Source organism: Bos indicus, chromosome 1 (genome assembly GCF_029378745.1).
Source record: "Bos indicus isolate NIAB-ARS_2022 breed Sahiwal x Tharparkar chromosome 1, NIAB-ARS_B.indTharparkar_mat_pri_1.0, whole genome shotgun sequence".
NCBI lineage: Eukaryota > Metazoa > Chordata > Mammalia > Artiodactyla > Bovidae > Bos > Bos indicus.
In genome coordinates this window covers 68,866,915-68,882,494 of record NC_091760.1, presented here as the reverse complement: position 1 = coordinate 68,882,494, position 15,580 = coordinate 68,866,915, and the positions used below count along the sequence as shown (strand labels likewise).

General features: G+C 45.1%; 1 protein-coding gene across 1 annotated transcript in view; it reads left to right on the top strand.

Moving 5' to 3' along the window:
• Positions 1-4,564: 4,564 nt before the first annotated feature.
• MYLK (myosin light chain kinase) overlaps positions 4,565-15,580 on the top strand; it is a 279,384-nt gene continuing 268,368 nt past the window's right edge. Inside the window, exon 1 of the mRNA XM_070788721.1 lies at positions 4,565-4,580. The gene's annotated coding sequence lies outside the window, so the exon portion shown is untranslated. The remainder of the gene's footprint in view (positions 4,581-15,580) is intronic.

Below are 15,580 nucleotides of genomic sequence, written 5' to 3'. Positions count from 1 at the left end.
AGCTCTGATCTCACATCAGAATTACTGGGGAATTTTTAAAAAACCATTCCCCAAGCCCCACTCCAGATCAACCAAATTGATTTCTGTGAGTGCAACCAGGCAAAAGTATTTTTAAAAAGCTTCACAGGTAAGTCCCACCTCTGGCCAGACTTGAGAACCTTAATCCACCAAAAATGATCTAGGTGGATTTAATGAATTCATAAACTGAGGTGAGCTATTTGTTATTTGACACTTGTCAGAGATTAATAAATTATGATATTTTACCTTCTCTTTTTTCCCTTTCCTTCTTCTTTGGTTTTCCTAACAAGGGCCCAGCAATGAAGGGGACCAGGCCAGAGGAGGGATCTGGAGACAGGAAGGAAGTGCAGAGGACACGCACAGACAGATGGAGGCTAGGACTTGCAGATTAAATTTCTTAGAAAGGCAGCAAAAATAAACAGGCACCCCCTCCCCACCAAGCAGAAGGATATTTTCTGCAACTAGTGTTTTGCTTTTGGGCAATGGGGTTAACTTGCATTATTTTAGGACATCTTAGGGAACAAACAGACATTTCTCTCAGAAGCGGATTTACTTAATCTTAACAAACCAGCCTTCATGCACTAGGTTTGTGTGCTTGGACCATGGCGTTTTTCAGGTTCAGTGATATATGTCCTGTAATTTCATGCAAACCCTCTTGATCTCTAGTCATTAGCCATGTTTATAGGGACTGGTACAGCCCAGCTCCCATTAACTCTTAAAAACTGGCCAGCCAGGATTCCCTTTCATGACAGGACTTCACACTAAGGATAAATTTTTGGAAGTAGAATAAAATTGACATAATAGGGCAGGATACAAAAATCAATAAACAAAAATCAGTTGCATTTCTACATACTAGCAATGATCAATCATAAAAGGAAATTAAAAAAACAATTCCATTTTCAATAGCATCGAAAAGAAAAAGTAGAAACAAATTTAACCAAGAACGTGAACGATTTTTACAGCAAAAACTACAAAACATTATTAAAAGAAATGAAAGAAGAAAAGAAAGAAAAGAAATGAGAAAGCATCTTGTGTTTATGGACTAGAAGACAATATTGTTAAGAAAACTGTATTAACCAAAGCAATCTACAGATTCAATGCAATCTCTCTCAAAATCTCAATGATGATTTTTGCAGAAATAGGGAACAAGAAGTCCTAAAATACATATGAGGACTCCCTAAAATTCATTTAGGGACTCCTAAATAACCACAAAGATCTCAGAAAAGATGATCAAAGTTGGTAGTGAGAGAGTCAATTCCTAGGCAGGTTGATAAGAAGTCCGGGGGTCCCCAAGGAGAGAGGGGTTTGGAATTCTCAAGGAGGAGGAAAGGACACTTTTTTTCCCTCTACATTCCTTAGGATTATATAACAATAATCTATCCTGCTTGAGGACAGTTTCTGGAAAAAACCTTCTGGCTAATCCTGTTATCTTAAAATGTAAATTATGGGAGTGGATCTAGTAAGGTCTTTACAACCTCCAGACATTCTTTTGATTCACTGTAATAACTAATTAAAAGTATATAACTTCATTGCTGACACTGGTGAGGAGGCACTCTCTGTCCCCCTTCTGATGTCTATGTCAGAAGCTTTCTCTCTTTTATACTTTAATAAAACTTTATTACACAAAAGCTCTGAGTGATCAAGCCTTGTCTCTGGCCCCGGATTGAATTCTTCTCCTCCAGAGGCCAAGAATCCCGGCGTCTTTCATGGTTCAGGAACAACCTTTCAGTAGTCTCACACTTCATGATTCTAAAACATAATACAAAGCTCCAATAAGCAAAACAGAGTAGGATGGTATAAAAGCAGACGTATAGACCAATGGACTAGAAGAGACAATGCAGAAATAAACACTTGCACACCAAAATGGCAAGATTAGAAAGACATAAGGAATCAATAATGAGCATTAAATATATATTTACCTATAGAACTAAGAGTAAATAAGGAAAATTATATTGGGTTGCCCAAAAAGTTTGTTCCCTAAGCTATTAAGGAAAAACCTGAAACTTTTTGGCCAACCCAATAGTATGCAAGACTAGGAGCTGACAACTATTAGAGCAGAACTATAATAAAATGCAGCCATGAAATTAAAAGACGCTTACTCCTTGGTAGGAAAGTTATGACCAAACTAGACAGCATATTAAAAAGCAGAGACATTACTTTGTCAACAAAGGTCCTTCTAGTCAAGGCTATGGTTTTTCCAGTGGTCATGTATGGATGTGAGAGTTGGACTGTGAAGAAAGCTGAGCGCCGAAGAATTGATGCTTTTGAACTGTGGTGTTGGAGAAGACTCTTGAGAGTCCCTTGGACTCCAAGGAGATCCAACCAATCCATTCTAAAGGAGATCAATCCTAGGTGTTCATTGGTAGGACTGATATTGAAGATGAAACTCCAATATTTTGGCCACCTGATGCTAAGAGCTGGCTCATTTGAATAAGACCCTGATGTTGGGAAAGATTGAGGGCAGGAGGAGAAGGGGACGACAGAGGATGAGATGGTTGGATGGCATCACCGACTGGATGGACAGGAGTTTGGGTAGACTCTGGGAATTGGTGATAGACAGGGAGGCCTGGCGTGCTGGGTTCATGGGGTCGCAAAGAGTTGGACATGACTGAGCGACTGAACTGACTGATGATAAAATGGATAATAGATGCAACAAAAGGAAAGTGCAAATGAAGAGACCAGGGAGCACTATGCAATATTTCATAGCAGATGCAAAGTAAATATTAGGCAAGAGGAAAAAAAGTTTTAAAGGTATCCTCTAAATCAATGAGGGATTCTTGACTCACAACAAAGGAAAATATCTGAGGAAACCTGAAGCTAACGTTTCAGAGTAGGAAGATGCCTGGAAAAAAAACCCAAACCAAAAAGCATCCTAAGGAGCATCCTGATTTTACACATTAGAAAACTGAGGCCCAGAGACAGTGAGTGACTCCGCAAGCTCCACAAAGCTAGCACCAGACCCAGGTCTAACACTTGGGTCTCACAATCTGGGACTGTCCACCACAGCACACGTCCTTTCTATTTAATTTTTTAAAAATAAGTAGCTGATTTGAACATTTTTAAGATTTCTCCAGAATATCCCATGATACCATTTCAAAATGTCTTCAAACTTGGATCTTCTGTGGGGAAGGTAAGGTAAGGTAAGTCACTTCAGTTGTGTCTGACTCTGTGCGACTCCATAGATGGCAGCCCACCAGGCTCCCCTGTCTGTGGGGAAAGAAGATACAGAAATGCTTTCACAGAGCTGGGTCTGGTTAGCCTCACAGCAGAGTTGGGTGGGGAATCCTGGTGTGAACCTTCCAGACTGTCTCTAATCTTAGGGCATTCTCTCTCCGCCTTTGATAGCTTCTTCCCCTCCTCTGCTTGCTGCTTGCCTCACCATGATCTAGTTGCCTCTCCCTTAAGTAGATATAGGTTATGTCTGTGCTCTGTGCTGTGCTCAGTCGTGTACACTTTGCAACCCCATGTACTGTATGTAGCCTGCCAGGCTCCTCAGTCCATGGGATTTTTCAGGCAAGAATACTGTACTGGAGTGGTTTGCCATTTTTTTTCTCCACAAGATCTTCCTGACCCAGGGATGAAAACCTAAAGCTGTGTCTTCTGTGTCTTCCACATTGCAGGCAGATTTTTCACCCACTGAACTGTCAGGGAGGCCCTAGATATAGATCATACTTGCACGTTTAAAAGTAACTCTGTTAGGTGCTATCCTAAGCGCTTTACCAGGCTTATCTCACTGAAGCCTTACATTCCTGAGGCAGATTTTGTGTCCCCATTTCAGAGACAAGAAAATACAGTAACAGAGATAAGTAACTTGCTCCAAATTTTGCAGCTAGAAAATAAGGGGTAGAGTTCTCAACTCCAGAATCCGCCTAATTTTAAGGACTACGTTATCCAGCCTGAACAAAATTGCACGTTATGCCCAGTTCTGAAAGTGAGCACGTTTTTCGCGACACTTTGTCCGAAAACCAAAATTGCATTCATTTGGGGAATCTACTCGATTCGTTGTTGTTTTTGGTAGCCACATCAAAGAAAAAGACGATTAATTTTAAAGTCAACAGAGTTTTTCCAGTGTGTGGTCTTCTTTTGTGTATCGAGTAGTCTTCCAGGGGAAAACTTGAGAAAACACACTGAAGGCCACCAGTCCGGTGTGCGAGAAGGAGTTGGGGCGGGGCGAGGGAAGGGCTAAGTGGACCGGCGTCCTGCGCCCGGTTCCGCTCCGGATTCTCGGCTCGCGACCCCGGGAGGAGGGCAGGTGGGCGTGGCGGAAGGACCGCAGGTCCATTCCCAGTGCGCTATGCAAATGACATGCAAACCAGCGCGTGTGAGTCCGAGCCCGCAGTTTGGATCGGGACTCGGAGCGTTGGGCTCTGAGGGGCTCTCCCACTTGCTCGCGCTCTCGCTGGGCCGCTCACCCCTGCCCCGACCCGGACGCGCCTCTCCTGCTCCCAGTGCCGCCGGGTTGGCAGCCAGCAGCGCTTTGAGCGCTGAGCCCGCGCTGCGCGCCCGCGGGACGACCCTGCCGAGCGCTGTGCCTCGGCTCCCGGGCTGCCTTCGCTGCGCGGGTGAGTGAGCCCGCCCCACGCTTTTGTCCCGGCGCGGCCCCTGGGAGTCACTCCCCGAAGGCGGGGATCGCAGGGTCGGGACCCTGTATTGGGAGCTTGCTCCATGCTCCACTGTTGGAGAGGGGTTCCTGCGTGCGGCGGAGTTGGGCGCGGGGACGCATAAGGGGGCGACCCAGCACTTCCAAGCAGCCTCGGTTTTCTTTTGGAAGGTGAGGTGCCTGGGGACAGTGACGTCGTTGTCTCTATAGGGGTCATCCGAAAGGGATACCTTTGATTTGAGTGGTGCAAATAGCCGCTAGCCTGCAAGGAAGAAAGGTGGGCTCTTCTCCCAGCTCCCCAGCGCCGTGCAGGATGACTGGGGAACGACAGCTGCGGGGCGGGGGTGCCACGTGAAAGTCCTCCCTGTCTAAATGCAGCCCTGGAAGATACGGCAATGGGTGCAGCTGTGGGGTCCCAGACAAAATTGGGGCGCCAGGCGTTGCAGTCTTTCTCTCCCTCCCTGCTCCTCACTCAAGCCCCTCGCCTGCTGCTCTGCCTGTCTTCAGCCAGTTTTATGGTTGAAAGACTCTTGTTCTCAGATCATTGCGGTTGGAAAGTTTAGGCTAAACTAATTCCCAGGTGTTAGCTGTCAGTGGTTAAGGCAGAACTCCTCCATGGAACTTGTGGCTGCTTACACTCCTCAAGACCCAAAGGACTGAACTTCTAGGAGTGGTGTTGCAGATGTGAAGATGGCTGGTGGGGAGAGTTTTTCAAGCATTTGTTGTCGTTGAGGGGTGAGGAGGGCACATCCTCTAGATAGTAACCTGAAGTAGAAAGACCCAGCTGCTTTGCTGCCTAGCAAGGGTAAAAATAACCATTGCAATGGAAGGAGCTGGGGGGAAGTGGGGGCACACCCAGGCAGTGGGAATAGTACCAGGCCTCAGGCCACTGGTTTCTACCATCCCTCCTCTCCCTGAGTGCAAAGAACAGAGTATGTGAAATCTCCACTTGCCACCCACCCCACAGCCTGACTAGTGCTGTGTCCCCTTTCCACCTGGGGCTGTGGGTTCCTCCCTGTTTTAGTGCAGTCATTTGTCAAAATGCACAGCTGGTCAATAAGTTATTTGTAAATGGTGGGTTTGAGAGGACTGTTTAGGGGACCCTTCACCCTTTAAAGTGTGGGGGATCCACAGATCCAGCAAAGTCTCTGGGGGAAGGGCTTCCCTGGTGGCTCAGAGGGTGAAGAGTCCCTCTTGCAAAGCGGGACACTTGGGTTCGGATCCGTGGGTTGGGAAGATTCCCTGGAGTAGGGCATGACAACCCACTCTAGTATTCTTGCCTGGAGAATCCCCATAGACAGAGGAGCCTGGTGGGCTACAGTCCATGGGGTCACAGAGAGTCAGACACGACTGAGCGATTAAGCACAGGGGGAATGGTAGGTGCTTCTGGTAACCTTACTGGCCACCTAAAAGGCATCTCAGGTTGTAGTAAAATAGTTTTGTTTTCTCCTCACTTTATTTCCCTCTTCCCCTCCATCTCTTTATTTTGTCTTAAATTCTCAACCCCCTTGCGTTTTCTCTTTGGTGATCCTGTCTTAGTCTCTTTCCCTTCCCTGCATACTGCAGCCATGTGGAAGGTGACGCTGCTGGCACCACAGTGCCCTGGGCTGGTATGGAATGTTCCTTCTCAATGCCCAGAGTGAGGTGGGCCTTTTGTCTTCCATCCTGACTGGGCTAAGAGCCTTCAGCCAGAGCAAGTGGGAGCCTGGGCACGGGGTCCTGGCAGACAGGGGTGGGGTGGCTGGATGCTGGCTACTGGACTGGGTAATGGGTACCCTGGGGACTTGCACAAGAGCCTTTTCACCAGGATGTGCATATCTGTTCCCTCACTCATGATGCACAAAGATGCTGGTCCTCAGGCACTACTAGGCATGAACTTGGAAAATTGCTCCAGGTGGCGAAGGATTTGTGTATTTGGTTTATTTTGTGTAGTATCTAACTAACTGAGGAGGGGGGAGCTGGGGTTAGGAGAGAGGCCCTTGCAGAGCCAAAGGTGAGAGAGGAGTTTTAATGGTAGCGGGGGGAGGGCGGTCTGACTCAGCCTCAGTGGAATAGATTGTGAATGCTCTGGGATCACCATGGCCTCAGTATCTATAAGATTGCCCTCTTGCTTCACACACATCCCTCCTTCCCCCCAAAAAATATGAATCTGAGTCTGTGAAACAGAACTAGTTGATTTATTGGCACTTTGTCTTTTAAGAGATTCAAGAGGTGGCAATTTGAGAATGCAGCCCTGCCCCGGTAGGGGTTCAGAGACCCAGTGAACATGTGGACTCTTACTTAGTATCTTTCTGAAAACACTTCTTGGTGCTCTGGAAATATACACCAGGGCCCCTTGGCAGCCTGACTGCCCTTCCCCCAGTTCAAGCCAACACACTCTGATTGGGAAATTGTTCATTCTTATAAGCTTCCTGTCCTATCCTTTCTGTAATTGTGGAGAATTTTAGAGAAACACCCTTAGAAAGTAAACTTTCCCAACACAAGATGTTATCCTCTCCCAACCTGACTATTGTGTCCTTCTCCTCTGAACCCCAGGGAGTGTACCCAGGGGGCACGAGGTAGGACCATTTGCATGGAAAGCATACAAGTGGTGGCCTGGGGCTGGGAGTCCAGAGAGCAGCGCAGATGTCCCTGGAACAGGCTCCTGTGCCGTGTGACGTCTGCCCCCTTCCTTCCACTCCCCCAGCCTCCTGCTCCACAAGCACAGAAAGGTGACTGTGCGGGCTGGGGTCTGCTGTGTGAGTCACTCGCCTCGCCCACCTGTGCCCTTCCGCAGAATTCCCTTGTCTGTCTGTTGAGTTCTGGCTTCACACTTCTCCATTTGTTTTAAGCCAGCAGGTTGAGCACCTGTAGCTCTTACAGCCTGAAGGTGGGTGGACCTCGGGGACTGTCACTACGGCTGCAGATGTAGCCCTCCTGCCGTGTCAGATGCTCCTGCTTGTCGGGGCCGTGGCCCTTGTGAAACCGGGCTGGGACAGGAGCAGAGCCTGGAGGAAGGCCTCCCTGTTTGCTGCTCGTGGGGCTAGGGCTGGACTTCCAGAGGCTCACACTGTCCTCCTGCTCACTGTCCCTTGTGTCTGAGGGCGAATGCCTGTGAGGGACACCCTGCAAGGGAGCTGTGGGAATTTCCATATAGATCTGGCTTCTCGAATATCCCAGTGCTGTCCCCTCCCCCCGCAGTTGCTGCTTTTGTCCCCCTTTCTCCTCTCCCCTCTTCTTTTGGGTCCTGGGTACAGAGCCCTCTGGAGAACAAAAGAAAGGGGTTGAGGAAAGGATCTCCTTTTCTTTCAGATCTGCTGCTTAATTTCCACCTGCTTCCCCTGACTCTGGGCCCCCAGATTGGATGGATGCTAATTTGTGAATGCAGGACTCTATGAGTTAGTTCACATAATCTTTCAGGAACCAAAATGCTTCACAGTTGAGCTTTCATCATCGAGGATGCTGTTTATCTGTTTTGTTTTCAGAGGTTGATATTTCTGCTGCAGAGCAGATCCCCTTCGGAGAGAGAGGAGCATGAGGGTAGAGTACGCTCTTTGGAGTTAAGCTTGGGCTCAGAGCATCCTGTTCACTCACTGGCTGGCTGTTCTTGGGTATGGTATTTAACATCTGTGGGCTGAGTGCAGTTTCCTCGTCGTGAGGGTGTTTATATAAATGAAGTGAATGTGTGACTGTAAAGAGGTATAAAAGAAGGAATAGCTATTATTCTATATATTGAATATTGTTCCCTAGGTCTATGGAATGACCTATACCTCGGCCAACAAGCGTGAATGACAGACCTCCTCTCCATCTAGCCCCGTGGAGGATTATACAAGGAAGGTACTATGCCCAAGGGACTTTGGGTTTTATGGGGAAACAGCGAACATGAATGCAGTATGTAATTAGAAAAGAGGGGTTAGTTCTGTGGTTCAGACTCAATTAGAAGAATTTTGGGTAGCAAAAAATTCAGAGGCTGACGTGACGAGGAAAGGCCGCAAAGCTTTTCCTCAGGGAGCAGGAGAGAGGGTGGTTACTGGCCTGGAGAGAGGAAGGTGGGAATACATGTTTCTTGTCTCCAAAAGCTCTCCTCTCCTCCTTTGTTAGAACCTGGTGAAGAACCTTTGGCCCTGTGGTGAGCTCTCAACCATGCAGAACAGCTTGTCCTGAGATTTATTTGGGGGGAGTTTTCCCTCTGCTGCCCAGAATGTTCCTGGAACAATTTTGTTTTTACTTTATCCTGGGTCAAAAATTATAAGAAGCAAATCTACAGCCAGAGTGAAAGCCCATCCCACAAAGACTTCTGGGCTCCCAGGGCTCCGTGTTCTTTCCTCATGCTTCATTTCTGTCAGCCCACCTGCCAGCTGCATCATAGTGAGGTGGAAACCCTAGTCTAGGAGGCCAAGATGTTGGGTACAGAACTGAAAACAGCCAGAGTTCTTATCTCTTCATTCTGATGGAGGACGGTGATGGGCTGGGAAGGCCTGACTTGGACCAGAGTGAAAGTGAAAGTGTTAGTTGCTCAGTCATCCCTGACTTTGTGACCCCATGGACTGTAGCCTGCAAAGCTCCTCTGTCCATGGAATTCTTCAGGCCAAAACACTGGAGTGGGTAGCAATTCCCTTCTCCAGAGGATCTTCCCAACCCAGGAATTGAACCTGGGTCTTCTACATTGCAGGCAGAGAAATGGATGTAAATTGGTTCTCTCATCTGTCCTTCTGGTTCCCCAGAGTCTTTGAAGGCTGTCTCCTTTAGTCTGAGAGTGCCCTGGGAAGCAAGTTCCTTCCTTATCTGGCCTGACTCTGCCATCACTGCCATATGCCTGCTGCCAAGGCCCCAGAGTACCCTGTGTCTGCCCACGCAGCTCTCCCTGACCCCTGAAATCCCAGCCCCCATCCCACCCAGTACCCAGAGTTGACACCTGGGGCTGGACCTGCCTTGACTCTGGAATGCACCATCCTTTGCAGGAATTTTCACCCCATGAACTGAACATGGAAGCTCTTGCCAGTCTCTACTGACCTTGGAAGGAAAGACTCTTCTCTTTTGCCTGGGATGGACTAGGTGGAGGCTATGTGAAAAACCAGGAAGAGGCTGTGGTTTGGAGCTGTGTGGCACAGCTCCAGTGCTGTCCAGGTCTCTGCAAACACATATTTTACTGGAGAGGGGACCTTTTCTCTGCTTGCCTGAGGAACTGTGGGCAGATGAACATGTGCTTGGTAACCTTTACTTGCGATGGAGTCATAAGTTGTGGTGTCACACTAGGCCATGAGCTCCTGAGGGTAAAGGCCATGGTTTATCTCCACGTCCTTGCTCTTAGTCCAGTAAGTAGCCTTAGTATCTGACACGCCATGGTGCCCAGTCGTCTGTGCTCAAGGCCTGGCTGGTGGGTGAGTTGGAGTGTTCAAGAAAGATCCTCAGGCATCTCCCCTCTGCTGCTCCAGGAGAAGGTACTTTCCCTTATTTGCCTCGCTCCTCCAAAATGTCTTCTTTCTGGTTAGGCATAACTGTTGTGTTTTTCTCCTGAACTCTGTGCATGTTTCCTGTCGAGTACTCAGCCCAACCAGAGAACATGCCTAAAATGCACCTGTTCCTACTGTTCCCCCTCATTCAGGTTAAGTTCTCATTCCACATTTTCGTTTTCATGTCAGCAGAGCATTTCCATAGTCACTTGGTTGGTAACACTGAGGAAGTGGACATGTTCAGGAGAAGACGACAGGCTGTTTCAGTGTACCTGTAACTGGCCTCTTACTACTACGGAAGCTTGTCTTCACGTTCACAGTAGGGCCTCATGCTGGGCATGAGACATTTAATGTAGATACTACTGATTCTACCCCACAGCATTTCAACTGAAGTGTTTTAGGGAGTCCAGGCTTTTTGTTGTGACTGGGCAGCCACCTCGGGCACAAGCTGGTTGCAGATGACCACAGCTGCTCAGCCCTTCTTTCTGTGGTTCCCCCCTCTACGGGTTATCCCAGGCAGAGAGAATCCCTGGGTTTTACTTTCATATTGCTATTGCTCGTGACCAGACCTTCACTACTTCACACTTGGACTATTAACTGTGGCACAAATACATTTTACACTTGACTGCTTTGTTAATCTTAAAGCCCAATCTGGCTGTGTCACTCCACCTTTAGAAACCCTCTGTGGCTCCCTGCTTCTCACAGAAGACCCTTAACCTGAAGCGCAAGGGCCTCTGTAATCTGACCTCCAAGGCAATGGAACTTGTTAATTTATTGTCCCTAAACCCAGTGTGCACTTTCCTCTCTCTCTGCCTATGTGAGCTTATCCTCTCCTGAAATATTCTTCACTTTCCTCCTTGATTGACAAGTCCTTCTATCCTTAAATATTTGTTCAAGGAATGATTAAGTTCCTAATACACGTCAGACACCGTCCCAAAATGGAGACTGCCTTAGACCTCCTGAGCTTCACCTCAGCTTCAAGTTCTCTTCCTCATTTGAACTTCTGTAGAGACTTTGAATTGGTCCCTGTAAATTCTTTTGATTGTGACAAGTCATACATTATTTTGAAAATTTTACATGTTTAGTTTTATTTATGCTAAAATTTTTACATGTACAACTACCTTGAAAAAATTTCAAAGGGAAGACATGCCTAAAGCTTTTATTTCCTAGTAGCAGTCTTTCAGCTCAGTTCAGTTCAGTTGCTCAGTCGTGCCCAACTCTTTACGACCCCATGGATTGCAGCACGCCAGGCCTCACTGTCCATCACCAACTCCCGGAGTCTACCCAAACCCACGTCCATCAAGTTGGTGATGCCATCCAACCATCTCATCCTCTGTCGTCCCCTTCTCCTCCTGCCCTCAATCTTTCCCAGCATCAGGGTCTTTTCAAATGAGTCAGCTCTTTGCATCAGGTGGCCAAAGTATTGGAGTTTTAGCTTCAACATCAGTCCTCCCAATGAACACCCAGGACTGATCTCCTTTAGGATGGACTGGTTGGACCTCCTTGCAGTCCAAGGGACTCTCAAGAGTCTTCTCCAACACCACAGTTCAAAAGCATCAATTCTTCAGTGCTCAGCTTTCTTTATAGTCCAACTCTCACATCCATACATGACTCCTGGAAAAACCATGAGAAACGCTGGGCTGGAGGAAGAACAAGCTGGAATCAAGATTGCTGGGAGAAATATTGATAACCTCAGATATGCAGATAACACCACCCTTATGGCAGAAAGTGAAGAAGAACTAAAGAGCCTCTTGATAAAAGTGAAAGAGGAGAGTGAAAAAGTTGGCTTAAAGCTCAACATTCAGAAAACTAAGATCATGGCATCCAGTCCCATCACTTCATGGGAAATAGATGGGGAACGATGGAAACAGTGACAGAGACGGACCTTTGTTGATAAAGTGATGCCTCTGCTTTTGAATATGCTATCTAGGTTGGTCATAACTTTCCTTCCAAGGAGTAAGGATCTTTTAATTTCATGGCTGCAGTCACCATCTGCAGTGATTTTGGAGCCCAGAAAAATAAAGTCTGACACTGTTTCCATAGTTCCCCATCTATTTCCCATGAAGTGATGGGACCGGATGCCATGATCTTCGTTTTCTGAATGTTGAGCTTTAAGCCAACTTTTTCACTCTCCACTTTCACTTTCATCAAGAGGCTTTTTAGTTCCTCTTCACTTTCTGCCATAAGGGTGGTGTCATCTGCATATCTGAGGTTATTGATATTTCTCCCGGCAATCTTGATTCCAGCTTGTGCTTCTTCCAGCCCAGCGTTTCTCATGATGTACTCTGCATATAAGTTAAATAAGCAGGGTGACAATATACAGCCTTGACGTACTCCTTTTCCTATTTGGAACCAGTCTGTTGTTCCATGTCCAGTTCTAACTTGCTTCCTGACCTGCATACAGGTTTCTCAAGAGGTAGGTCAGGTGGTCTGATATTCCCATCTCTTTCAGAATTTTCCACAGTTTCTTGTGATCCACACAGTCAAAGGCTTTGGCATAGTCAATAAAGCAGAAATAGATGTTTTTCTGGAACTCTCTTGCTTTTTCGATGATCCAGTGGATGTTGGCATGTTGGCATGTTGATCTCTGGTTCCTCTGCCTTTTCTAAAGCCAGCTTGAACATCTGGAAGTTCACGGTTCATGTATTGCTGAAGCAGTCTTTCAGAACCCACTAATAACAAAATTCCTTTGGGAGCGTTGTTGGCAAAATAAACCATGCCTCCCAGTCCCTGGCCTAGACTTGGGTGGGGTCAGGGAATCTCTTGTTTTTACAGGGCTCCCCAGGTGTTTACAGTATCAGCCAGAATTGAGAATCAATCTTCAATGCTTTTTTACTAGGTAATTATTTCTTTGATTTGTGTATTAGGAAGGAATCTTCAAAATTAGCAGAAACCAATTCAGCTAGTTGAAGAGAAAAAAAAAAATGGTAATAGTTGTATAATGAAAAGAGATAACATTCTCATATTTTCTTGATTTCAAGTTACCGTAGGCTATAAGATTTACATCACTTTCCAGATTCTTGGGGAAAAAACACTTCCTTTAATATATACAACTTTAGACAAAGTTTCAATGTGGTTTTAATCATACTGTCTTTCTTCAGTATTATCATAATCAAAGTATTCAGATCCTTCTGAATTGTGTTTTCTATCAGAGTTATACAAGACTTCAAGATAAAATGCTATTTTTGATCATCTGTGCTCATGATTTTTTAATGTTGAGCCATCCTTGAATTATTTTTTTTTTTTATTTAACTTTACAATATTGTATTGGTTTTGCCATATATCAAAATGAATCTGCCACAGGTGTGGGCCTGTGTGTCAGCCCCTTTAGGATCAACAGACTAATTCTGAGGAATATTAAAGAATACCAGGGTTTTATCTACATTTCCTTTAGTTTATACTTTTAGTTCTGGTTTTTCTATAAGAAAATAACATTGCTAAAAGTTAAATATCTTTTTCTGAAAGTTAACTGGAAGCTTTGAAAAAATTATTCAGTACCCAACTTATCACATGTTGCATGTGAATTAGTAGCACCAACTTTCCCTACCTTTGAAAAGTATGCTTTATTTTGATAAATGTAGCAGTTTCTGTTGCCTTTTGATTCCATTGTTTGACAAGTGGTAGACATTGTTTTAGTTACACAATAACTTTTCTTTCCAATGTTGCATCATTATGGAATCTTTTTTAAAACTTTTTTTCACATTAGAAAAACCAAAGTATGATTTTTCTAAATTTTTCTATTTTTTCATACAGTAAAATTCAGTTATTTTAGTGTACAACTTTGCATTTTGACAAACATAGTCATGTAAGTATTACCATAATCAAGATACAGAATATTTCCCTCACTTCTAAAAATCGCCTTGTGCACTGTCCTGGTCAAGTCTTCTACCACCTGAAGACCTTAAATAGGAATCACTGATCTGATTTCTGTACCTATGACTGTGCCTCTCTCAGAATGTCTTATGGTATGTGGCATTTTAAGTTTATCTCCTTTCATTTAGTGCAATGTCTTGGAGACTTATCTATGTTGTTGGGTATACCAGTAGGTCATTCCTTTTTGCTGTTGAGAGTTATGTCATTGTATGTGTTCTCTATTTTCCAGCTGAGGGATATTTGGGCTGTTTCCAGAATGGGGTGATAATGAATTATTCGCTATGAGTATTTGTATACATGTTTTTATGTCAACATAGATATTTACACAAGTGAAATGAAAATCTAGGAAGGGATTGCTGGGTGGTATAGAAAAAAGAAAAAAAAAGTATCTCCAATGCTTTCTTTAAGATGTTTATAGTTTTAGGTTTTACATTTAGGTCTAATCCATTTTGAGTTTTTTTTCCACATGGTGTAAGGTATAGGTAAAGGTTCTTTTTTGCATACAGACATCTGATTACTCCAACACTGTTGTGAAAAGATTATCCTTTCCCTCCTGAATTGCCTTTGTATCTTTGTTGGAAATCAATTGAGAATGTATGTGTGCGTCTGTTTCTGACTGTTCTGTTCCATTGGTTTATGTGTATATCCTTTCAGCAATACTACACTGTCTTTTTGAAAATTAATTAATCAATTATTTTGGCTGTGTTAAATCTTAGTTGTGGCACAGGGGATCTTTGTTGAGTCATGTGGGATTTTTCACTGTGGTGCACGGATCTCTAGTTGTGGTGTGGAAGTTGTGGTGTGTGGGCTCTCTAGTTGTGGCATGTGGGCTCCAGAGCATGTGGGATCAGTAGTTGCGGCATGCAGACTCTCTAGTTGAATACTACACTGTCTTGATTATTGTAGCTTTGAGTTTTGATGGGAGAAATATCAATAACCTCAGATACTCAGATATCATCACCCTTATGGCAGAAAGCAAAGAAGAACTAAAGAGCCTCTTAATGAAAGTGAAAGAGAAGAGTGAAAAAGTTGGCTTAAAACTCAACATTCAAAAAACTAAAATCATGGCATCTGGTCCCATCACTTCATGGCAAATAGATGGGGAAACGATGGAAACAGTGACAGACTTTATTTTGGGGGGGCTCCAAAATCACTGCAGATGGTGACTGTAGCCATGAAATTAAAAGATGCTTGCTCCTTGGAAGAAAAGCTATGACAAACCTAGACAGCACATTAAAAAGCAGAGACATTACTTTGCCGACAAAGGTCCATCTAGTTAAAGCTGTGGTTTTTCCAGTGTGGATGTCAGAGTTGGGCCATAAAGAAAGCTGAATGCCAAAGAATTGATGCTTTTAAACTGTGGTGTTGGAGAAAACTCTTGAGAGTCTCTTGGACTGCAAGGAGATCAAACCAGCCCATCCTAAAGGAAATCAGTCCTGGGTGTTCATTGGAAGGACTGATGCTGAAGCTGAAATTCCAATACTTTGGCCACCTGATGTGAAGAATTGACTCATTGGAAAAGACTCTGATGCTGGGAAAGATTGAAGGCAGGAGAAGGGGCCAACAGAGGAAAAGACGGTTGGATGACATCACTGACTCAATGGATATGAGTTTGAGCAAGCTCCAGGAGTTGGTGATGGACACAGAAGCCTGGTGT